Here is a 27,396-nt window from a genome sequence, read left to right on the forward strand (position 1 = left end):
GATTCATATATAGACACTTATGAATTTAATAACTCCACAATTATTCCGCATCGAATGGGAATTGACAGATGTGGTGTGTTATTAGCATGCCAGAGAACGGCGAGCGCAGAGTCAAGCTAACAGACATGTTGTTTAACTTGGCAATGCATAAATAAGACTAGGAGAGATGGACCACACATAGTTTAAAGATTTCAGTGAAACGATCAATCTTTTGAAAATTACTAACAACATAAAATGTGCGGTTTACTCATGTTTATCATAATCAAAATGTCAAAATAAGAGATCACCAAAATAATGACATCAGTTATGCATACGGTAGGCGGGGCTATACTGTATATTCCAATAGAATTGTAGATCATTTTATTTATGATTCATTTTATTTCTGACAAATGAAATCAAGTCCACCCTCATCCTTCTATGAATTAAAAAATGCAGCAATTCAAAAAAAATATTTGATTTAACAACTAATAAATACAAGACATAAATATATAATGAATACATTATAAACAAATTATAAATTAAAATCAACACTGCTGCTTTATTAACTGAACTCAATTAATATATAAACAAAGTTAATTGATTGATTTCATTGATATTAGATTTGCAATTGAACAATAAAGATGAAAAGAAAGAAAGAAAGAAAGAAAGAAAGAAAGAAAGAAAGAAAGAAAGAAAGAAAGAAAGAAAGAAAGAAAGAAAGAAAGAAAGAAAGAAAGAAACCTGCCAAGACAATGCTTTTTGTACTGAACTGAAGGAAACAGTTAAATTAAATTTTTCAATAATAAATTGAGTTAGAATGTATTGGCATTTTTTTTTTCAAATAACACAATTAATTATATAAAGTTATAATATATGAATGAAACAAAAAAACAGTTATTTATTTCTGAATAAAATTTATAAAAAATATTAAATTATTAATATATAAAATAATTATAATAATATAAAAATACATTTTATATTTAATTGTATTATTCAATTATAAATAAATAAACAGGTTAAAATAACAGGTTAAAAAAAATTGTATTTAATTTATAATATTTTGTGCATCCAATTTTAATTAATACTTATAAGTAAATAAATGAATGAATGAGCAAAAACAAACAAACAAACAAACAAGTAAACACATAAATTATAATATAAACAAATAAACAGGTAAAATTAATTATGCATTTAATTTATCTAATAATCAAAAATAAACAAACTAAGAGGTAAAAGTTGTAATTATTTTGTAACTAATTTACATAATGTAATTATAAATAAATAAACAAACAAACAAACAAACAGGTTAAAATTGTAATTATTTTGTAATTAATTTACATAATGTAATTATAAATAAATAAATAAACAAACAAACAGGTTAAAATTGTAATTATTTTGTAATTAATTTACATAATGTAAATATAAATAAATAAATAAACAGGTTAAATTGTAATTATTTTGTAATTAATTTACATAATGTAATTCTAAATAAATAAATAAACAAACAGGTTAAAATTGTAATTATTTTATAATTAATTTACATAATGTAAATATAAATAAATAAATAAATAAACAAACAGGGTAAATTGTAATTATTTTGTAATTAATTTACATAATGTAATTATAAATAAATAAATAAACAAACAGGTTAAAGTTGTAATTATTTTTTAATTAATTTACATAATGTAATTATAAATAAAAAAATAAACAAACAAACAGTTTAAAATTTTAATTATTTTGTAATTAATTTACATATTGTAATTATAAATAAATAAATAAATAAACAAACAGGTTAAAATTGTAATTATTTTGTATTTAATTTATATAAATGTAGTTATAAACAAACAAACAAACAGGTTAAAATTGTAATAATTTTGTTTTTAATTTATATAATGCAATTCTAAATAAACAAACCAGCAAAAAAACATGTTAAAATCGTATTTATTTTGTACTTAATAATTTGTGTATTTATTGAATAATTATTAATGAATAAATAAAAATCCCAGAAATTCCACACTTAAACAGATGCGTTGGCTTGTTTAAATAAGTAAATAAAACTCAAACAAAGTACAATGAATGTGATTTGTATTTTTATATAAAAATACCCATATTAAATATATTAAAATCATTCAAATCTCTATACAGAGAATAAGAAAATAATACAATAAAAATGAAAATACATCTTCAAACAATGTCCCATCAGAAAATGAACAGCTCTAGCATAAGACCTGCATAACCATCCATGAAGTTCTCCCTTTCTCATAATCTCCTGCATTACCGCATGGCCCCTGAAGAAAAGGTGTCCCACGAGAACCATATCAGCTCATTTACACCAAAGTCCATCTAATAATCAATTATAAAACTGCATAAAGACCACCCTAGCCGTCAGTGATGGACAACTTTAATATACCTACTATAGGACTAATTTAATTTCTCCTGATATTTCCATACACGTCAAAAGCACCTGTATGAGACACGGAAAAACCATCAATCTAATTTTTTTCCCTCTTTATATCCAACACAAACAAAGCTTTCTGTCAGGTTTCCATCAGTCCCAGTAATGAGATGATTTCTGCTTATGCATCAGCTAAAAATAAAACGCAATAAAAGGTCAAAACTTTCAGCCGGCGTTCATCATGGAGTGTCTCTGAACAGTTCAGCGTCATTGAAGGATTGAGTGTTTTTCCTCTCGTCTTGTTTCCGCTCAAGCAGATGGTGTGTAAAGCAGCGTCGAGCGCTTTAATACACTACAACTATCCTCCGGAGACACGGCAATCTGTCTGAGAGAAAAAACTAAATAAATAAAAAACGCAAGAGAGTGACTGATGGAGCATCAGCGAACAGACGCTTCACATTTCTGAAAGACGAGCTCCGCCGGTGAACAGGTCAGCAGATATTCAGCAAACTCACGCTTTTTTTTTTCAGCAGACAGAGATAAAAGTGAAGACGAGAAATGCTTCATCACAGCCTGAGCGCCAGGAGTTTACTGCAGGAAAAAAAACAAGGCAACGGAATAACTCCTGAACTCGAGACAGCAATGAGCCATGAAGAATCTAGCATAGTTAATACAGCAGCCTAGGCTACGAGATATTATTTGAGGTTTCTCTTATCGGTTTGTTGTAATAAAAAAGTCATGGCTCACTTCTCAGTTATGTCTCCAAATGTCTCATAGGTTTGTCCTAAAAGCTCTGGGCAAAACAAAATGCTGGTAGCCGGATACTTCTATATTTGATGAGACTTTGATGAGAAAAGACCATGTTAATACTTTTAAATGTCTCAATCATTGCTCCTCTACATTTCACTGAGATGAAGTTGAAAGTTTTGCAATCTCAAGTCTCTCATTTCTCATCAAATTCTCATTAAAGATCAATTAATTTGGCTGCAAGCCACTAGGGGTGTCAAAATTAATCATTTCTTCGGTGCACCGCGACGCAGACGCGGACAATTCCGTATCGGTTCAGTAATAATCCTAACCGGCTATTACTGATGTCATTTACCTCATATGCGCTCTGTCGAGAGGAAGGCGATCGCGAATATTTACAACGCTCTAACTACTTAAAACTCATGAACTGTGCACAATTTCACTGTGTGTGTTTGCTGGATCAGTCTTTCACTGACATATACAACAAAAGCCCCTATTTCACTGAGATCGAGAGAATGAAAGTTCTCCATTTCTCTCTCTCTCTAGCCCTCTCTCTCACACACACACACAGTGGCCCATTTGACCTGCTGGCATGGCTTTTCTTCTCCTCTCGGCTGTTTTGTGTCTAGATAAAGAAACAAGCGTGTGTCTGCAAAGTTTTCTCCACCGTGTCTATCATACATCAGCTGTGAGATCGCCACTGCCGCCTGCCGCTCAGTGTCACTCATCTGTGAAGAGCGCAGCGCGCAAGAGCCAATCGCAACCATTTTTGTTGAGGGTGTGACCAATCAAAGAGGTGTAAGAGAACCAGACAAGGATCAGAAATTGAGCTGGATATTTATATTTGTTTATATTATTTGCTAAATGCTCGTTTTGTTTAAAGTTACAGTTTATATATCTGACTGTTTGTATTAAATGACAAATATGTATTACAAATAATATATAAATATAAATATATTCATACATTTCAATACAAGAACTGCTGCTGTGCAGAAAATATAAAACTGTGTATGAAAAGCACCGTCAATGCACCGTGATGCACTGAAATATCGAATTGAACCAAATCGATGGCATGATAATCGTAACCGAACTGAACCGTGAGACTAGTGTAGGTTCACAGCTCTACTAGCCACATTTGGTTTTCCTAGAGATTTTGGGAGAAACATCTGAGAAAATTTGGAGACATAACGGAGAAAAAGTGGGCACATATTTATTATACCAAACTGAAAAGAGAATCTCAAAATAAGATCGTTTATTTTTGTCTCAATCATTGCTCTCTGCATATCACTGAGATCAAGTAAACAGTTTTGTGGTCTCCAGTCTCAATTTCTCATCGAACTCTCAATAAAGATCAATTAATTTGGCTGTTAACCACATTTTGATCTCATAGAAGTTTTAGGAGAAAATTGAGAGGATTTGGAGTCACAACTGAGAAATAAGCAGTCAAATTTTTATTATAACAAACTGAAAAAAGAATATCAAAGTAAGATATTTTTTATATGTCTCAATCACTGCTCCTCGACATTTCACTGAAACAAACTAGAGAGTTTAGCAGTCTCTAGCTTCTTTTAGGAGAAAACATTTTAGCAGAAACATCTGAGAAGAAGTTGAGACAAGACAAATAAATGAGCAATATTTATTATAAACACACTGAAAACAAAACCACAAATAAGATCTCTTTACACTTACTGAGATAAAGCAGAAACTTTTGCTTAAGTCTCCAATTTCTCCAACATTTCTCATGGCAAAAAATTTCTCAAACTGTGCTCAGATGTGCCAAGATGCTTCAAACATGTCAATATGAACTCATATATTTCATTATAACGAAGAAAATAAACTCCAAATAAGATCTCTTGCAATGTCTCAATCATTGCTCTTCTACAATTCACTGAGATAAAGTAGCAAGTCTTGCAGTCTTCAGTTACTTGGTTATTTCTCATGACAAAATTAATCTCAAACTATGCTCAGATTTGCCAAAGAAGCCTGAACTGCCAAAGATAACAACACGCGCTTCTACATTTCTCAAACTTTACATCAAAGAAAGTTCCATTTGGCTACGAAGCACCATTTTGTTCTCCTAGAGATTTCAGGAGAAACATCTGGGAAAGATTTGGAGACAAAACTGAGAAATGAGCAATAACTCATCATTATAACAAAAAAAAAGAAAAACTGCAAATAAGATATTTTTATACGTCTCAATCATTGCTCCTCTACATTTCACTGGGATGAAGTTTTGTAGACTCCAGTCTCTCATTTCTCGTCAAATTCTCATTAAAAGATCAATTAATTTGTCTGCTAGCCACATTTTGTTTTCCTAGAGATTTGGGAGAAACATCTGACAAGATTTGGAGACATAACTAGGAAAGGCAGTCACATATTCATTATAACAAACTGAAAAGAGAATCTCAAAATAAGATCTTTTTTTATGTCTCAATCATTGCTCCTCGACATAACACTGAGATCGAGTAAACAGCTTTGTGGTTTTCAGTCCCCTTTTCTTATCAAATCTTCATCAAAGGTTAATTAATTCAGCTACTAAGCACATTTTGTTCTCTTAGAGATTTTAGGAGTGTTACGATAACCAGCGATCATTCTCTGGAGATCGCTGGTTTCCTCTTCATCATGAACTTCACTTCCGCATTCCCCAGGACTACATTTCCATACATGCACTTCTTCCAATCACGCACGCCTGGTCACTCATCTTCCTGATTACATCACCAGCTGAAACCTGTTACAGACTCAGATTTCACACAGTATTTAAGCAGCACACAGACTGTTTCACTTGGCCGAGTCTTGTTTACTGTTTAGTGACATTTCAACGCGTTTCTTCCTGTCTTGTTTCTCCGTGTCTGAACCTAGCTTTGTATCCTAGTTATCCGTTTTAGCCGCCTGCCTTTCGACCCATTGCCTGTTTACTGACTTCGACTCTGGATTTGCCCGCACATACCTGTTCATACCTGTATTGACCATTGCTTGCCTGACCATGAATAAACCTGCATTTGGATCTTACCTTCAGTTGTTTGTATCTATCCCGAATCACAACAAGGAGAAAGGTCTGAGAAGTTTTGGAGACATAACTGAGAAACAAGCAGTCAGTTTCTTATCACAGACTGAAAAGAAAATCTCAAAATAAGATATTTTTCATACGTCTCAATCATTGCTTCTCTACATTTCACTGAGACAAAGTAGAGAGTTTAGCAGTCTCTAGCTTCTTTCAGGAGAAAACATTTCAGGAGAAACATCTGAGAAGATGCTGAGACGCAACAAAAAAAGAGCAACATTTGTTTTCATTATAAACACACTGAAAACAAAACAACAAATAAGATCTCTTTACATTTACTCAGATAAAACAGAGACTTTTGCTTAAGTCTCCAATTTCTCCAATATTTCTCATGGCACAAAAGTAATCTCAAACTGTGCTCAGATGTGCCAAGATGCTTCAAACATGTCAATGTGAACTCATACATTTAATTATAACTAAGTAATTAAACTCCCAATAAGATCTCTTGAAATGTCTCAATCATTGCTCTTTTATATTTCACTGAGATAAAGCAGCAAGTTTTGTGGTCTCCGGTAACTCTGGTATTTCTCGTGGCAAAATTAATCTCAAACAGTGCTCAGATTTGCCAAGGAACCCAGAACTGCCATCAAGATATCAACATGCGCTTCTACATTTCTCATTAAACTCTTATTAAGATCGATTAATTGGAGAAACATCTGAGAAGATCTGGAGACATAACTGAGAAATGAGCAATCACACTTTTATTATAACTGAAAAGTTAAATATTTACATGTCTCAATTATTGCTCCCCTACATTTCACTGAAATAAAGTAGAACATTTTGCAGTCTCCAGCTTCTCAGGTATTTCTACAAAAAAAAAAAAAAAGTCAAAGTTTCCTCAGATTTGCCAAGATACTCAAGACTGCCATCAAAAGTATTAGCATGCACTCATTCATTTCTCACCAAAAATCTACTAATTTGGCTGCTAACCACATTTTGTTCTCCTAAAGATTTTAGGAGAATCATCTGAGAAGATGCTAAAACATAACAGAAATAAGCAATTATTTTGTTCATTACAAAAACTGAAAAGAGAAACCCAAAATGAGATTAAATGTCTCAATCATTGCTCCTCTACATTTCGCTGAGATAAAGTAGATAGTTTTGCAGTTTCCAGCTTCTCGGGTATTTCTCATGAGACAAAAATCATCTCAAACTGTGTTTAGATTTGCCAAGACTGCCATCAAAAGAACCAACATGCTCTCACACATTTCTCATCCAATTACAGGTATCATCAGCGATTGATTCGTCTGGCTGCTAACCATATTTTGCTCTCCTAGAGATTTTAAGAGAAACATCTGAGATGATGCTGAAACATAACTGAGGAATAAGCAATCACTTATTTCATTACAGCAAACTGAAAAGAGCAACCCAAAATAATATCTCTTAAAAGGTCTCAATCATTGCTCCACTACATTTCACTGAGATAAGTTAGATAGTTCTGAAGTCCCTAGTATTTCTCACCAAAACATCTAAAACTGTGCTCAGATTTTTACCCAAGATTCCTATCAAAATATCATGATATCATACATTTCTCAGCAAAAATCTATTAATCTGGCTATTATCCACATTTTTTCCCTACAGACTTTAGGAGAAACATCTGAGAAGATGCTGAGACATAACTAAGAAACAGGCAATGTTTTTCTTTCCATCATAAACACACTGAAAAGAAAACACAAATGTTCACATTTCACTGAGACAAAACAGAGGCTTTAGCTTAAGTCTCCAAATTCTCCAATATTTAAAGATCATCTCAAACTGTGCTCATATTTGCCAAGATACTTTAGATCTAAATATGAACATGCATAATTCTCATCAAAGATCAAATAATCCAGCTACGATCTACGTTTTATTTCTCCTACAAATTTTGGAAAAAAACAGTTGAGAAGATGCTGAGACAGAACTGAGAACTGAGAAATCCTAAACACATTGAAAAACAAAACTACAAATATGCTCTCTTTACATTTCACTGAGATAAAACAGAGACTTTTGCTCAAGTCTCCAAATTCTCAGATATTTCTCATGACAAAGAGATAATCTCAGACTGTGCTCAGATTTGCCAAGATACTTTGATGAGAAATATGCGAGTCACCATTTACATTTAAAAATCCAATAATCTGACTACTATCCACATTTCATTTCTCCAACAAATTAAGGAGGAAACAGCTGAGAAAATGCTGAGACATACGTGAAAAAAGACACTTTCCCCATAGTAACAGCCAAATTAAAAACATTTCACTGAGATAAAACGGAGACTTTTGCTCAAGTCTCCAAATTCTCCAATATTTCTCATGACAAAGAGATGATCTCAGACTGTGCTCAGATTTACCAAGATAACAAAATAAAGAATCAATATGAACTGGCATTTCTGATCAATGATCAAATAACCTGGCTATTATCCACATTTTATTTATTTTACAGATTTAAGAAGAAACATCTGAGAAAATGCTGAGACATAAATTAAAAAAAAACCTTTTCCCTTATTATAACACTCAAACTAAAAAAAGAAACCCCAAATAAGACCCCTTTAAACGTCAGTCATTTCTCCTCTCATTTTCACTATAGCTTCTCAGATGTTTCTCCAGACATAAAAAAAAAGATCTTAAACTGTCTTCAGATTCCCCAAGTTACCAAAATCTCTCCTTAAGTGTCAATACGCACTCTCAAATATCTCAAAGAATCTGTGCTGCCTCACACTCTTTTTACATCTCAAGACTCTTCCTGGAGGACAACTAGTGACTGTCTGAATTACTCCAAACTGAAGCCACACTAAGAAAGGAACCTTTTCCTCTGTGAATGAGATCTACAAACACTCAGAAGCGACAATGGGATGAAGAGATTTCAGTACTTACAGTGTGTGTTGTGTGTGTGCGCGATCGCTGTAATCTCCTCAATGAAGTCGTATGTCCCTCCTCCTCTTCCTCTGATGAAGAGATGCTGGAAATACGTTGCGGTCTGGAAACAAACGAGCAGGAATGAGGGAACAGTGAGTGGGAGAATGAGAGAAATGAAGAGAGAGAGAGAGAGAGAGAGAGAGAGAATGATTGGTCTGTCGCTCTGTGCGAGGGAGCGTGTGTGTGTGTGTGTGTGTGTGTAGATGAGAAAGATGATCTCACCTCAGACACATCAGGCAGGGTTATTGTTTCATTTAAAGCCATCCAGTCACACATTACGAAACACACACTTCAGCTTTTAAAATCTGATTGGATGTTAAAAGTTTGGGGTTTTTTCCTGTGGTAAAAAAAAAAAAAAAAAAAAGTCTCTTGCGACTACATTTGTTTGGTCAAAAAGACTGTAGATTGTGAATTATTAAATGTTGCTTAAATGAATTGTTTTTATGTTAATAATTAACCAAAAATGTGCTAAATTGCATAATTTAATAGTTCAAAAGAGTATTACATATTATAGTTTACAGAGAATGTAAATAAATAAAATTAGATGAAATTTTTTTACATTTAAAAATTATATTAAAAACAATTGCATTGGTCAACAACTGAAACAAAACAGATAATAAAAAAAAATGTCATCTAAAAAGGGCAAAAAAACAAAAAAGGCTAAATAATATGATAGTACTACTAGTGATAACAACAACAGCAACAACAACAATTCCAAATGTGAATACATTTAAACTAATAGGCATAAAACAATGGAATGGAAAATTAAAAGTTGTCTTGGTAACTAACTAATAAAAAGTAAATAATTTGAAAAATTAATTTGTTTGAAAATGGAAACATTTTAAATGTCTATACTGTTAATATTGATCATTGGTTGGTTGATTGATGAACTGATTGATTGATGGGCTGATTGATGGACTGACAGACTGATGGAAAGTTGGATGAATTGACAGACTGATTTATTGATGCCTGATTGATTGATGGACTAATTGATTGGTTGATTGATGGATTGATTGATTGCTTGATTAATTGACTGATGGACTGATGGACTGATTGACAGACTGACAGATTGGATTAAATTGACAGATTGATGGATGGACAAACAGTTGAATGGATTATTGATGAATTGATTGACTGATTGATTGATAGACAGACTAACTGATGGATGGATTGACTGACGGACGGATGGAATGAGCGAACGAATGGACTGATTGATTGCTTGATGAACTGATTGATTGACTGATTCATGGATGAATTGATAGATTGGACATTGATGAATGGACAGACAAACAGTTGGATGGGTTGACTGATGAATTGATTGACTTATTGACAGACTAATAAATGTACAAACTGATAGATGGACGGATTGATGGATTGCACAGACATACGGATGGATGAACGGATGGATTGATTGATTGACTAGTTGATTGATTGGACAGATTGATGGATCGAATGACATACAGTTGGACAGACTTATTGATGCACGAACTGATGGATGGATTGATGAACAAATAAATGGATTGATTGATGTACTAATTGATTGATTGGACAGATTGATGGTTGGAGAGATTAATTGATGAATTAATGCACAAACTGATGGACGTATTGACGAACGAATAGACGAATGGATGAATTGATGGAATGAATAGACGGACTGATGGTTTGATGGTTTAATTAATTGATTGATGGACTAATTGATTTATCGATGCCTAATTGATTGACTGATTGATGAACGGACAGATTGATAGATGGAAAGACAAACAGTTGGATGGATTGATTGATTGATGAACTGATTGACAGACTAATTGATGTACAAACTGATGGATGGACTGACGTAGAGGTCTGCATTCCTGCGGCCGGGTTCGGGCTAAAACCTGGCGGGTGCGGGCGGGATTCAAAATTTAGTCCCGCGCAGATCTCTAGACTGACGTACGGATGGACAAATGGGTGGATTGATGGAAAGAACAAACACATGGACAGATGGACTGATAGATTGCTTGATGGACTAATTAATTGATTGATGAACTAATTGATTGACAGACAAACAGCTGGATGGATTGATTGAATTGGCTGATTGGTTGATAGACAGACTAATTGACCTACAAACTGATAGATGGATGGATGAATGGATGGACTGATTGATGATTGAACAGACATACAGATGGATGGTTTGATGGAATGAACGAATGGACGGACGGACAGTTGGATGGACTGATTGATAGCTTGGACTAATTGATTGATGGATTAACTGATTGATGGATGGATAGATATATGGACGAACAAACAGACAGACAGATGAATTGACTGGATGATTGATTGATTGATCAATTAATCAATAATTTAATCAATTAGCCTAGTGTAAACTGACATTAGATGGACAAATTATGGAATCAAAAACACAAAACACACTTTAGTTATTGATAAAAAACAATGAGATATCATTTCCTGTCAATATCGCACAGCCCTATGTAAGATTTATGATCTCTTACACGCACACACACACACACCTGTGTTATTCTCAATGCCACCAGATTCAATTAAAAAGAGGAATTGCCAATTAGAAGTGTGTTATGATCCGAGAACAATGAAGTAACCCGTGATTCTTTGGCTGAAGCTCCACGGGGACTCGCTGCTGATAGACCAATCCATTCACACATACGCACACACACACACACACACACACACACACACACACACACACACATATGCATGTCTGTAAACACACACGCTTGGCATTCACCTCTTCCTCAGCCAAAATCACCAGCCTGCGGCAAGAACAGTCAAAACACACACACAATTGAGCAAAGCAGACAGAAATAAACCCAGACAGACTCATCAGTCGATTCTGATCTGTGAAATAAACACTTGGATATTTGGCTTGATTTGATCTGAATCACTTTGTCCGCCTTTATTAAATTACCCACAATGCATCTCTGCGAGGCCAGATGACAGAAACGAAGATCAAAATCACATTAATAAAGCCAAAGAGAGTTTAACCTGCGACCCAGAGCTGATCGGTGGATTACAGGTGAAGAAAATCTCAATGTCCGAGACTAATCACGAGCACAACATAGTATGCTTTGAGCAATGCAGAGATCGAGACCTCCACTGAGACATTTCTCCAAATATCTTCTTTTGGGTTCAAACTAAATAAAAAAGTCAAAAGCTTCAAACAAGCAAATTATAAAAATTGTATATTTATATTTGGGTAAACTATCAACAAGACCCGCACAGCTCTTCTGTAGTTCACCCATCACTAGATATACTTATTGATATTGTGGGCACTTAAAAATAAAGTGTTTATTATTTAACTTTTAGGCGCCGATCACACCAAACATGCTTTTCTGTTCCAAAAAGCGAAGAGCACCTCACTGCCTTTTTTGTTGACAAGAATAAAAGGTAGTGCGGTTCACTTTTTGCATCCTTTTGCATAATATTTAATAATATTGGGATATTCAAGATATGTAAAGTCATACAGCTCTGGATTTCTTGAAACAGCAACCACTAGTCTCTCCTCCATCTTTAAAAGTCTCTATAGTCGTCTTAACACAAACATTGCTGTCACCTCAACAGAAACCCCGCCTCTGCTGTCATTTGATTGGATGATTGGGGGATTTAAAAAAGGTAACACGATTTTTCCGCTCAAAGTTGACAGCTCACATCGACAAAAAAAAATGCTCGTGGCTGTTAGTAAACCATCCAAAATCCATTCCTGTGAAGAGCTGATCCCAAGGTTTTCATAATCCCGGACCAGGCCGTATCCTGAGCAGCTGCTGTGATGGTCATGGAGAGGTGGAGAGCTTGAGACTGATTCCTGTGAGACTCCAGGGTAGAGATCTGCGCGGGACTAAATTTTGAATCCCGCTTCCGGACGCACCCGCCAGGTTTTAGCCCGAACCCGACCCCTCCCGCTTATATTAAGAGTTTGTTGTCCCGCTGCCCGACCCGCCCCGTTTTCTGATCGCCGCGCCCGATCCCGCTAAAGAGCGGGGGAGAACAAAACTGATAATCACCCAGCTATACAGTCCAGACAGCTAAGCTGTCTGTATAAACACACACACAGCACCAAGCACACATACACAGTCAAAGCTCTCTCTCTCTCTTTCATACGCACGCGCGCGTGCACTAACACACACACACACACACAAGCACCAAGCAGACATACAGGCGTTTGCTGTTATATCAACTCAAAGGCTTGTAATACCATGTATCAAGTACCAATGTAATACCAAAAGGTTTTATATAAAGGTATATAAATACTGAGTCGCGCCAGCTCCGGGCCGCAGCGCACGATTCTGGCGCGGATGCGGCAGCGTCGGCTCGCTTACGGCCGCCGTATCTGGCGCGAATCGGGCAGTGAGTCCACAAGCATCCAGCCCGAGTCCGGCAGCCGGAGCCGGGCCGAGTGGTAAGTCTCCGGCAGGCGAGAATCTAGCCGGAACTGGCCCGAGTGTATTTTGCTATCTGGGAAAGCTCTCTCTCTCCCTCTCTCTCTCTCTCATTTGCGCGCGCGCACTAACATACACACACACAAGCACCAAGCACACACACAGGCAAAGCTCTCTCCCTCCCTCTCCCTCTCCCTCTCCCTCTCCCTCTCCCTCTCTCTCTCTCTCTCTCTCTCTCTCTCTCCCTTATTCGCATAGCAATATCCGCGATATTGCTAGACAGCCCGCTCCCGTCCCAAATTAAACCCGTTACCGACCGCTCCCGCGATTTATTCGGAAATTTATTCCCGCGCCGCAGAAATCTGGTCAGGTCCTGCGGCGCCCGCGGGACAGCCGCGGGAATGCAGACCTCTACTCCAGGGACAGACGAGTCTTCAACCTCCGGCGCCTTGACTGCGGGTGGTCGTGCCCAACTGAGCCTGGTTTCTCTTAAAGTTTTTTCTCCTTCAGTTTCGCCAATTGGTGAAGTTTTTTCCTTGCTGCTGTCTCCACTAGCTTGCATGGACTTGTGAAGCTGTGCATCGATGAATTTGCTCTTCAGTGTTTGGACTCTCAACAGTGAATATAGAACCACACTGAACTGAACTGAACTAAACTGAACTGAACTTAAACACTGAAAACTGAACTAAAACTGTTTCAAATCACCATTATCCTCTATTTTAAGCTGCTCTGACACAAAGAGCTATAGAAATAAAGATGAATTGAAACAGATGCACCTCTCAATGCAAAAAAAACATCAATTCGGTGTGATCAGTCCCTTAGAGTGCTTTAAAAGAATTCTCCTTTTTGTTTATTTGTATTTGCAGTGGTGTTCATAACAGCATTTTGGAAACTCAGGACATATTCACTCTACGCCATCCGAACCGTGCCCGGGTGCATTTGACCCTCATATCATGTATTGATTAAGACTCTGATTTTAACATACAAAGCAGTGCATGGGCTAGAACTTGACTACATTTGTGACCTGGTAACTCTGGCAATTCCCACCCGCAGTCTTCGTTCTTAATCTGCAATCAGCCATGCTGTAAACTGAAAACTATGGGTGGTCGTGCTTTTTCGTACAGTGCACACAAGTTATGGAATGGCCAACCCACCAGCATCAGGACTGCCGTTTCTCTGGAATGTTTTGAGAAACTTTCTAAGATTCCCTTTTTGCCATTGCTTTTAACTTAGATTGATTATTTTTGTTAATTTTATCATCCAGTTGGTATTGAATTGTTCATATTTTATTGTGGTCTTCTTATTTATTTTCTAAAACGGAGATAAGGAGGGAAAACAAAATTAGCTTTTTATTGTAGGCTTGGGAGACCAGCAGAGATCAATCATAGCACGAAATTAGTTTATAAAACTTCTCTTCACAATCAAAACGCTTTTAAATCATACTTAAGGTCTTGTGAAATAAAACATTTGCTATGCTTTATGTGAGAGTCGGTGTTATGACTGAAGTTTATTTATTTGTCTATTATTGCGGTTTGTACTCTTTTTCTTTTGTCCCGCCTCCTTGCTGTTTTTCTGTTGTCTTATAGGCTCCCACGCCGGCGTGATTCCCTGCTCTGATTGGCTTCTGGTCTACGAGGCCTGTTTAAAAGGGAGCTTCCGGCAGGAATCGGGGAGCTCATTTCTGCTGCGTTCGGTGTTTGGAGTGGAGCTCCTGGGTTTCCCTCACCCCTTCGGCCGACGACCAACAATAATCAACTTTGTATTGATGACCATCCTGTGCTTGAATATTTTTTGAGAGTTTGAGCGTGTAGGGGTGACCTGCCTATTTATTTGATTATTTTTGACCTGTTTATGTTAGGGAGTAAGGTAAGATTCTTGTATTTTTATTTAAATAGTAATAGGTAATTTAGTGGATTTATTTTATAGATTCTTTTGTTGGCCTGTGGTCACCCTGACGAAATGCTCATTTATATAAACCCTATTTTTCTATGATAAATATCTTCATATATACTCTCAATTGAGTGTGCGAGTTTGGTTGTCGACCGAAGGGAATCTTTTGCCTTAAGTTTTGTTTAGTTTGGGAAATCCACCACCCCAACACATTTGTTTGTTCTTTGTTTATTATGCCCTTTTTGTTTCCCCTAGACTTGGGGCGTAATAGTCGGCTTTAGGGGTACGGCCAGATAAGCATTTTTTGTTTTACTGTATAAATTACGTCAATGGACTGTCCCTGTAAACCATGTATACAAGTATGTGTGTATGTCTATGTGTGTGTGTGTATCAGGCAGACAGACAGCAGTCAGACAGGCAGACTTTAGCTGGAGGGCAGATGTGGTGTTGTTGATTGAATGCGTCAGTCTTCAGGTTCACAGCTCTCAGCCGGAGGCTTCGCCAGACTCGTCCTCATTAATTGCTTCCCATGTCACTCTACGACACATCAGCCTGAACCGAATTAACCCAGCCTTAACCAACCCAAACCAGCCAGCCCACATCAGCGTCTGACGCTCCAGAGCACATGCAAACAAACACACACTGTCAAAGCAGCGGTACTGTTATTACCATACTGTTACAATGATTGTTGATATATTCAATTTGAGCTTTATTGAACAATTTTACCGCTTATTTTAAGTTTATTTAATTGTGACTTAGTATTATTTTTTATATATCATTTGTTATTTAATGTTTTGTTGCATTTATTTCTGCCTTATTCAGCAACAGTATTTTATTACTGAGATTATTCATTAATTTTCTTTTCGGCTTAGTCCCTTTATTAATCTCGGGTCACCACAGTGAAATGAATGGCCAGCTTATCCAGTAGATGCCTTTCCAGCTGCAATCCATCCCTGGGAAACACCCACAGACTCTTACATTCACACACATACACTACGGCCAATTTAGCTTACCAAAATCACCTGTACGACATCTTTGGACTTGCGGGGGAAACTGAAGCACCCGGAAGAAACCCATGCCAACACGAGGAGAACATGCAAACATGCAAACATGCAAAAACACACAGAAATGCCAACTGACCCAGCCGAGGCTCAAATCAGCGACCTTCTTGCTTTGAGGCGATCATGCTACCCTACGTGACACCCAACTGAGATTATTATTTAAAAAAAAGTTGTAGTAGTATATTTAAATATTATTATAATTAATTTTTTTATTAATAAATCATTACAATGCAGATTTTAATTTAAAAGAAAAAAAAACACACAAAAAAAAAAGACAATTTTAAAAGTTTTAATAAAATCTACAATACTACATTATTGGAAAATAAATAAATAAAAAGGTTTCTGGGTGTGTGTGCACAGAACAGGCCTTTCCAGTAGAAATTAAGAGAATTTTAGTTTTATAAAACTGTGTATTATTGTTATTATTATTATTATTATTATTATTATTATTTAGGGTTTTATTTCATTTAAAATAACTTTTTGTAACAATATTTGTTATTGAGACTTAAGATTACATTCACAATAATAATAATAATAATAATAATAATTATTATTATTATTATTATTATTATTATTATTATTAATATTATTAAAAGTTGCAGTAGTATTTTTAAATATTACAATTATATTAAAAATAAATCACAGTAGAGATTTCAATTTAAAAAAAATAATAATAATTAGCCAACATAAGTACAAAACAAAAAAAAAAAACACATTTTATACAATCATTATAAAATATATAATATATAGACTATGACACAATGAAACTATAGAACACCATTACACATGAAAAAAAAAAATCATAAAATAAATAAAATCTATGCCTGTGTGCGGTGCGTGCAAGTACAGCAATGAGCTCTCCAGCAGAAATGGACCGGGGCTCTTTATGGAAACTCTCTCTTCAGTTGCCGCTCATCCAGAGAGTGTCCATCAGAGTCTTTCAGCTGATGGTCAGAGGTGTAAAAGCCTGTGTCCATCAGCTACATTTGTCCTCTTCACATGTGTCTATTTCAGGTGTTAATGTGTGTGAGATTCCGAGCTGCTGCCGTCACTGCCAGTCTCTTATATACAGCAGATCAGCTCTACAGTCTAACAACACTATTATCAGCCCTCCTGGGATATCTTCATTCTTAAAGGAAGCAAGGACATTTTTCCTCTGGAGAAGATCGTATTTCTTTTAGTTTGTCTAAAATAAAAGTTAACATATATTAAATATAATAATTTTAAGGTTGGCAGCAAGGTTGCTGGTTTAAGTCCCAGCTGGGCCAGTTGGCATTTCTGTGTGGAGTTTGCATGTTCTCCCCATGTTAGGGTTTTCTCTGAGTGCTCCGGTTTCCCCCACAGTGCAAACACATGCGCTATAGCAGAAGTGGGCAAACTACGGCCCGTGGGCCATTTGAGGCCCGCTGAGCACTTTTATTCGGCCCGCGAGGGAGTTTTTAAAATGCTGCTTCTCAGTAAAGGTTTGGTTTCAGAATTAGTAAATTAATGATGCAATACAAGGAAACACCATTTGATGGCAGTATTGCTCGCGGTACAGTTAAAGCAACCAATAGAATTAGAACACACTCTCGGATATTAAAACATCAACATCAGCAAAAGCAAGGAGCTGGGGTCCATTCTTCGTACCTCGCTTAAATGATCCAAGATGATTTGACAGATCCTGGATCTTTTCATCTCGATAACTGACCTCTCGATAATTTGGTTCTTCAAACAAGTTCGCGAATCAGATTAGAATGTCTGGATAAACTGATCTGAGATTGCTGCGTGTGTTGTGAAGGACAGATCTATCGATCCTCCTAATCATGATCAGCAATTGCCTGACAGCACAGCAGCGTAATGACATCATCTGATTAATATTCAATTATCCATGCGAGCAAATTAGCAGTAAACGGTTTGTTAAATATGATACACAATAACTTTAGCTTTTCATGTGTCAAGAGTATTTATCATGTATTTCAATGCATATCAATGTATTTAGTTCTACATTTAGAAAAGATTCTCTTTATTGTAGTAGCCGTTTTTTAATCGCTGTATGGAAAAACTGGATGTTTACAAAAGCCTTTTGATTTTGGTAAAGGTGTCTGCAACTTTTGTGAAGCATAAAATCACTGTAATATTAGCTGTCAAAACATGTTTATGACTGCATATGTATTATTGCTTTTTAAAAAAGTCACATATTATGCATTTCTATTATACACAAATTGTACTACAGCGATCTAAAAAGTTCATATCAATAAGTTTTCTCTTTGCACCACCAGATGGCAGTCTTTGTACTTTCATTTCGGAGTGCAGATTGCCTAAGTTTTATTAATATATAACTTTATATATAGTTAAAAATAGTTACTATTTTCCCAAGTGTATATAACTACTACTGTAAGAAAATATCAGCATTTGGTACATACTTTCAGTACTTTCTTTGCATGAACTGACCCGATCTAATCCTGTTTATATGAATTGAACCTGCTCCCGATCAGGTTTGAGCTAGCAGAACTGTTGCCATGACAACAAGTCTTGGATCAGCTTTGAAGAACGAAACGATCCTGGATCGAGTCAAATCGTCAATATCCAAATCCAGCTAACTGAGTAATCAAGAGAGAAAGGACCCCTGGTGGTGGATTTCAGGAGAGAAGAGAGAACACACCCCCATCACCATCAACGGGACACAAGTGGAGAGAGTCAGCACTTTCAAGTTTCTTAGAGTACACGTCGCTGAGGATTTGACATGGACTGCTCACACGGACGCATGCTGAGGAGGGCACAACAACGCCTCTTCTTCCTCAGGCGTCTCAGGTGGTTTGTAATGAGCCCCCACATCCTCCGCTCGTTCCTGCACTGTGGAGAGCATCCTGTCTGGCTGTATCACCACCTGGTTTAGAAATAGCACCAGCAGCAATCGCAAAGGTCTACATAGGATTGTGCGAACTGCTGGACTCGTAGTAGAGCTTCCCTCCCTCCAGGACATCTACACCAGGTGGTGCATGAGGAAAGCCAAGAGAATTATCAGCGACTCCAGCCACCCAAGCCATACACTTTTCTCTCTGCTACCCTCAGGCAGACGGTTCCGCAGCATACGGTCACGCATCAGCCGGCTGAAGGAAAGCTTCTTCCCTTAGACCATCAGGCTGATGAACACTTCAATACCCCTCACTGCAAACCATCAATATGGTGTATCATTATATAGCATGCACTGCACTTTAACCAATCCATACTTGAAATAAAACTGCCTACAATATAGGGTAATTGAATAATCTAAACTGGCCAGAGTGATTGTGTGTATGAATTTGAGTGTATGGGTGTTTCCTAGCACTGGGTAGCGTCTGGAAGGGTATACACTGTGTAAAACATATGCTGAAATAGTTGGCAGTTCATTCCACTGTGGTAACCCCTGACCAATAAGGGACTAAACCAAAGAAAAACAAATGAATAAATTAAGGTTAATATTATTATTTTCTTCTTAATAACCATTTGGGTTTATCCTTTCTGTTTGATTGGCTACAAAACGAACCACTATAATCCAATGACTTGCCTAATTAGACTTTTCTAATCAAGCTAAGACTTCATATGTCACTTTCAGCCAAATGTAAGTATCCTGGAAAATAACAAGTAAAGTATTATGTACTGTCATCATAGCAAAGACAAACAAAAAAATGTTAACAAAATGAATCCAGAATGAGAAGAAAGATGAGATTATTAAAACACATTCCAGCATACAGAGTTCAGGCCATCAAAGTCAAAAAAGGCGACAAAAACACAAATCAGAGAGACTTGTGTAGGAGCGACAGACTGTGGAGAAACAGCGGACAAACTGTGATCTCTGATAAAGACAGATCTGAGGTCAGACGTGACAGAGCCAACAGGTTCAGACAGGAGCGAACAAGGTGAACAAGAGATAACAGAGGACAGAAAATAAACGATCCACTGACTGTGCATGTGTGTAGGTGTGTGTGTCAGAAATTCAGGAGGTTTCTATCCAGCAGAAGCACTGCACACTGTAGCTCTGGCAAAAAAAAAAAAAAAAAAAACATTCTGCAATTTTCAAAATGCATGTTTCTCTACAGAAACAATTCAAAGCTTAGTTTATAACAGCAGATGGCGCTCTTGGTTAGTTTACAATTGCAAATGGTGCTCTAGGGCTAGTTTATGACAGCAGATGGCGCTCTTGGCTAGTTTATGACAGCAGATGGCGCTCTTGGCTAGTTTATGACAGCAGATGGCGCTCTAGGGCTAGTTTAAGACAGCAGCTGGCGCTCTAGGCTAGTTTATGACAGCAGATGGCGCTCTAGGCTAGTTTATGACAGCAGCTGGCGCTCTAGGCTGGTTTATGACAGCAGCTGGCGCTCTAGGCTGGTTTATGACAGCAGCTGGCGCTCTAGGCTGGTTTATGACAGCAGATGGCGCTCTAGGCTGGTTTATGACAGCAGATGGCGCTCTAGGCTGGTTTATGACAGCAGATGGCGCTCTAGGCTGGTTTATGACAGCAGATGGCGCTCTAGGCTGGTTTATGACAGCAGATGGCGCTCTAGGGCTAGTTTAAGACAGCAGCTGGCGCTCTAGGCTGGTTTATGACAGCAGATGGCGCTCTAGGCTGGTTTATGACAGCAGCTGGCGCTCTAGGCTGGTTTATGACAGCAGCTGGCGCTCTAGGCTGGTTTATGACAGCAGCTGGCGCTCTAGGCTGGTTTATGACAGCAGATGGCGCTCTAGGCTGGTTTATGACAGCAGATGGCGCTCTAGGCTGGTTTATGACAGCAGATGGCGCTCTAGGCTGGTTTATGACAGCAGATGGCGCTCTAGGCTGGTTTATGACAGCAGATGGCGCTCTAGGCTGGTTTATGACAGCAGATGGCGCTCTAGGCTGGTTTATGACAGCAGATGGCGCTCTAGGCTGGTTTATGACAGCAGATGGCGCTCTAGGCTGGTTTATGACAGCAGATGGCGCTCTAGGCTGGTTTATGACAGCAGATGGCGCTCTAGGCTGGTTTATGACAGCAGATGGCGCTCTAGGCTAGTTTATGACAGCAGATGGCGCTCTAGGCTGGTTTATGACAGCAGATGGCGCTCTTGGCTGGTTTATGACAGCAGATGGCGCTCTTGGCTGGTTTATGACAGCAGATGGCGCTCTAGGCTAGTTTATGACAGCAGATGGCGCTCTAGGGCTAGTTTAAGACAGCAGCTGGCGCTCTAGGCTAGTTTATGACAGCAGCTGGCGCTCTAGGCTAGTTTATGACAGCAGCTGGCGCTCTAGGCTAGTTTATGACAGCAGATGGCGCTCTAGGCTAGTTTGACAGCAGATGGCGCTCTAGGCTGGTTTATGACAGCAGAGGGCGCTCTAGGCTGGTTTATGACAGCAGCTGGTGCTCTAGGCTGGTTTATGACAGCAGATGGCGCTCTAGGCTGGTTTATGACAGCAACTGGCGCTCTTGGCTAGTTTATGACAGCAGAGGGCGCTCTAGGCTAGTTTATGACAGCAACTGGCGCTCTTGGCTGGTTTATGACAGCAGATGGCGCTCTAGGCTAGTTTATGACAGCAGATGGCGCTCTAGGGCTAGTTTAAGACAGCAGCTGGCGCTCTAGACTAGTTTATGACAGCAGCTGGCGCTCTAGGCTAGTTTATGACAGCAGCTGGCGCTCTAGGCTAGATTATGACAGCAGATGGCGCTCTAGGCTAGTTTGACAGCAGATGGCGCTCTAGGCTGGTTTATGACAGCAGAGGGCGCTCTAGGCTGGTTTATGACAGCAGCTGGTGCTCTAGGCTGGTTTATGACAGCAGATGGCGCTCTAGGCTGGTTTATGACAGCAACTGGCGCTCTTGGCTAGTTTATGACAGCAGAGGGCGCTCTAGGCTGGTTTATGACAGCAGATGGCGCTCTAGGCTAGTTTATGACAGCAGCTGGCGCTCTAGGCTAGTTTATGACAGCAGCTGGCTCTCTAGGCTAGTTTATGACAGCAGCAGTGAACCAGTTATGATCCAGATGAGCTCTGATTTCTAAACTGAAATTCTTTGAGACAAGTGTTTACTCATGTGATGAGTTAGTATGCAAAGTAGGACAACTGACTTTACAATTGTGAATGATAGTGTGTTCCATGTGAAAACAAAAGATTTTCTGCATGAAAATTGTGTAAAATGCTGAGAATTGTGTGTAGCGTTTTGAAAAAAGTGTGTTGTAAATCTGCAACTTGAGTGAAAAGCAGGAATTGTGCTTGTAGTTTAGCAGAATTGGTTCAGGGGGTTGGTGTTTCAATTACATGTTGTAGAAATTGTGTCTGTAGTAAGTAATTGTGTGTAAACAACTAAGAAAAACTGTAACAGCAGATTGCAATCTAGCTTTTAACAGCAAAGGCACACCTGGGTAGTTTTAAAGAGTAGACAACGCTCTAGGCTAGTTTTTAACTGTAGATGGTGCTCTAGGCTAGATTTTAACAAAAGCAGATGGTGCTCTGGTCTAGTTGTTAACAGCAGACAGTGTTCTAGGCTAGTTTTTAATAGCAGATGGCGCTCTAGGCTGGTTTTTATTAACAGGCGACATTCTAGCATACTTTTAAAAATGCAGACAATGCTCTAGACTAGTTTTTAAACAGCAGATAATGCTCTAGCCTGACATTCAAGGCTAGTTTATGACAGTAGATGGCACTCTAAGCTACTTTTTAACAGCAGACCGTGCTCTAGGCTAGTTAACAACAGTAGATGGTGCTCTAGGCTAGTTTTTAAAAGCAGGCGGCACTGTAGGCCAGTTTTAACAATAGCAGCAAGCGCTCTAGGCTAGTTTTTAACAGCGGACGGTGCTCTAGGCTAGTTTTCGACAGCAGATTATAACCTAAGCTAATTTTTAACAGCAGTTAATTTCCATTAATAATGTCTCATATTTGATCTCAGATTCTGTTAATTTCCTGTTCATTACTGTGAAGTTACTTAGAAAACTTCCCTATTGCATACACACTAAAAACATGCACTTCTGCTGTACTTGTGATTATATCTTGAAAAAGCAAAACATTTTTGCATGCCCTAAAAACATTTAAAACATTTAATTAAGCATTCTTTCAGCAAGAATTCATCATTATTTGACCGTTAACAAGGTCACAGCAGTCAAGCCTTGTGCAGTCTGTTTCTGAGTGAGACTTGTAGGAAGAAAAAGAAAATAAATGAAATATATACTGTATATATACTGTATGAGCACAACTGCAAACACAGACCTGAGATTCTATGATATTCTAGTAAAGCAACATAATGAAAAGGGTTATTTTAACTGCAACTTTGACATTGATTTTATTTAAGACTTGCATAAACGTTTAATTTTTAATAAGCAATTTGAATTCTAGACAGTGCGTTTTGCCTTTAGATTCCTGTCTTTGTACTGTGTTTAATACATCATAAGTCATAACTGGAGCGCAAGGTTTAATAATGCAGTCTAAAAGCCTAACTTTTTTTAACAAAAAAAATAATAATTACACCGCAAAAAGTGCAAGTTTCACACCATTCATTCATATTGTCCCGACAGGAATCGATTAAGTTAACATAGAATAAATGACTGGTCACCTCGGGTACACCTCATGTTATTTATTAAGTGTTAAATGCTAATAATGTGAGTTTTTTTTAGTAATGAATAAAAAAAATTCATTTAACTAAATTAAATTTAAAGGGCACCTATGGTAAAAAAAAAAAATCTACTTTTCAAGCTGTTTGGACAGATCTGTGTGTTGGTATAGTGTATAGACCATCATACTGGGGTGATATGAACACACCCAGTCCTTTTTTTTCTATTTAACTACAAAAAAAAAAGGGTCGGCCAATTGGAGCTCTTTTCAAATCGATCGCACCATTACGTAGGTGTGCGATCCCCCCGCCCACCGAATTGATTGACAGCTGCGTGCATTAACATGTCCCGGTAGTCACGTGTATATGTCAACAAGACCAGACAGACATACACAAAGCAACCGGGAATAAAAGGTCTGTTCTGTTCGCTAGGATCAGCAATCATCATCAAATGTGATTAAGAGTGAGTTTCACATGTTTAAATTGTTTTAAAACAGAGCACGTGTGTAATTAATTACAGCGTTTTACTACAGCTTTACTTAATCAGCACAGCCGCGTGTCAGAACAATTATAAAAGAAGACGCTTCAATCCCGGTTTATGGAAGTTAAATCAGGTTTATTTTGTACATTAGCATAACAGATATCCACACAGTACTTGAGGTTAGCCTTAACTAAGCTAAGCACGCTCTGTCTGTCTGCCTGCCTGCCTGCCTGCCTGCCTGTGTGTGCGTGTGCGTGTGTATCTGTGTGTGTGTGTGCGCGCGCGTTAACTTTGTAACGATATTGTGTGTGACTCAATGCAACTTCATAATACTGATTAGTAAAGGTTAGTTCTTACTGTAGTATCTAACAAACGCTACATGAGACCTTCTTCCTTTAAGTCTGTCTGTTGTCTGAGGCAGCTGAGGGAGGAGGCATGTAGAAACAGTAGGCGGGCAGAACTCGGCTTAAAGGCGCAGTACGTAAAAAAACCACCCCCTACTGGAAATCAGTATAAAACAGCATCTTGTAAAAGGTATAATGAAAAATGTGATGGGTATTTTGATCTGAAACTTTATATACACATTTTAGAGACGCAAAAGACTTATTTTAAATCTGAAAAAAGGGGTAACCTAGGTGCCCTTTAACTTTAAAACCGTGACTCAGTGCAACCCAACACATACCAGTGATTCAACATCTACATTTAATAATGTCGAAGAGGTTTAATGTGTATTAATTAGATTATAAACCTTACCATTTCGTTGGAGTGCAGTAAGTGCACTATTCTGTGCTTCTAATAAGCTGTATTTAAATTTGTCATGTTTCGTCTGGTGCAAACAGCGTGTTGTTAGGACACGGGGTTACGATATAACCTGCTCACCAACTGTTTATATTCGTTATATTAATATTATTTGCTAATTAATAATCTCATGTGGAACTCTAAATATGTGTCTCATTTCAGAGGCTGCTTCTGTCCACCGGAGGGGCCGTTTCAGTTGCGGACACACACTTTGAGAACTTTTCTGACAGAATAAATCAAAGGCAACAAGGGGTGCTGAAATACAATTGGCTAAACTGGTATTGGGCAGGTTAAAGAAACCAAAACAAAAACAGATTTTCCGGCACGTAACGCACACTTTCAAAGCAGAATATCTGACTTCAGCATTGTTATTCAGATAAACAAGAATGTTCACTTAGCATGTATCTAAAATATCTGCAAACATACTATGGTATTTTTACACTTAAGAAGAGTCAAAAACTTACATACAGCGCCTTTAAGTTAACATAACCGATTTGTGTCAGGACAACTCTGCATTTTTTACAGTGTTGGAGGTTTTTTTTTTTTTTTGTGCATCTTCATATGGAGAATTATACGTGTAAAAAACAGTAAGTAATGTTGCAATAAATATAACAACGTACTGGAAAATCATTACCTAGTTTCTAAACCATAAATCAAATAGCCAATTCAGACTGAAAAAAAAATCTTCATTGGATTTACTACTTTACTAAGTGGTTGCAAAAAAAATGATATGGACTGAATTTAAAACAAACAAATGAAGTTTAACATTACTGAATTATTTTGTGGTTTAAATTCAGCCATATAAAATGTTTGCAACCAGTTACCCTGCATAAAATTCAGCAAATTTAATGAATAATTTTTTCCAATTCAGACAATATTTGGTTTGGAACATAAACAGAAAAACACAAGTGTTCAATAATGTACATTTTTTAAAGAGCGCAGGCAATTTATGCTAAAAAATACAGTCCTACAACTGTTAAGTAACATATTTGTACAGTGAAGGTTTAGCCATGACTTTATCAAGATCTGCACCTGCAAAGCAAATCCTGTAGGAAATACTAGCGTGACCTCTCTGAAACCAGGAGAATCTACACGCGCGCACACACACACACACACACACACACACACACACACACACAAATCCCCTCTGCCCTTCACTGGATTGGGGTGAGGAAGAGTCTGGGCGTTTTATGAATTTTCATGACCGTCGAGCGGCACGGCTCATTTGGGGCGCCTGTGATTGACAGACGCAGCGCAAGAGCATATTGAGCTTGATTACGGCCAGGAAAACCTTTCAGCGGATGAATATTCAACGGCACCTGTCGGAACGCCGCTCAAACAATACCTGGACGCTAAAGTTTCCTGCACCGAGCAGGAGATTTTTTTTCTCTGAGAGCTGCCGCAGTTCACAACGGAGGAAAGATTTCAAACAAACGCTAGTTTCTGTGGTCTGAGAACGGAGTAAAATACAGTAAGAATATCTAACTTAAATTGCAAACTTAGTCATAAAACTGAATCTACAATGTTGCAAAAAAAAGTAAGGCTGTCTGGGAATAAAGATCTATGAAATAGAAACTGTTTTTGAGCAGCAGACCATGTAAAACACTGAAGACTTGATTATTAAATCAGCTTTAAGAAAAATTATAAAATAAATAAAAACCATAAGAAAACCTTTAAAAACAACATCACTTACAGTAGATCACTTATTACTTGCTGAAAGGTCTGAGAACTGACAGAAATATGCAGAAAAGTGAGAAATTATAGAAAGAAATTAATATCCAGCTTGAATTACAGACTGAACTGCAAAAACACACAAAACGTTTGCTGTTTGTTTAAACTATTGATTTAAAATAAGCTGAAACAGTTAAGTTTTTTGAAATACCTTAATTGTCTCGTGTTCAATACATTTAAATTTGTAATAACTAAGTCAACTAAATTCCTTCATGTTGTCCTAACACAAATAGTCTGAGTGGAACCCAGCATTTTTTTTACAGTGAACAGTATTACAAAAAGACTGTCTGAGAATAAATATCTATATTATAATAGTCATGCACCACATATAACATTTTATTGTGGAAGTACTTATTTAAACAGTAAACATGCTGTAGTGTTTTGTGTGTTTCTTATTACACTGTAAAGAATGATATGGCATGAAATTAAAAAAATAATAA

General features: G+C 37.4%; 1 protein-coding gene across 8 annotated transcripts in view; it reads right to left on the bottom strand.

The window, feature by feature from the left end:
• The window catches only part of rbfox3b (RNA binding fox-1 homolog 3b), a 997,536-nt gene that overhangs the window by 966,073 nt on the left and 4,067 nt on the right, over positions 1–27,396 (bottom strand). For 5 of the 8 annotated variants that reach the window (XM_087243785.1, XM_087243780.1, XM_087243771.1 and 2 more), the window contains exon 2: positions 9,032–9,134. The gene's annotated coding sequence lies outside the window, so the exon portion shown is untranslated. Of the gene's footprint in view, positions 1–1,904; positions 2,760–9,031; positions 9,135–9,295; positions 9,413–27,396 lie in introns of those variants that run through there. The other 3 variants (XR_015480258.1, XM_087243783.1, XR_015480257.1) reach the window with 3 other exon arrangements.

This window comes from Danio rerio, chromosome 3 (genome assembly GCF_052040795.2).
Source record: "Danio rerio strain M-AB ecotype USA chromosome 3, GRCz13ab, whole genome shotgun sequence".
In the NCBI taxonomy this organism is placed as follows: domain Eukaryota; kingdom Metazoa; phylum Chordata; class Actinopteri; order Cypriniformes; family Danionidae; genus Danio; species Danio rerio.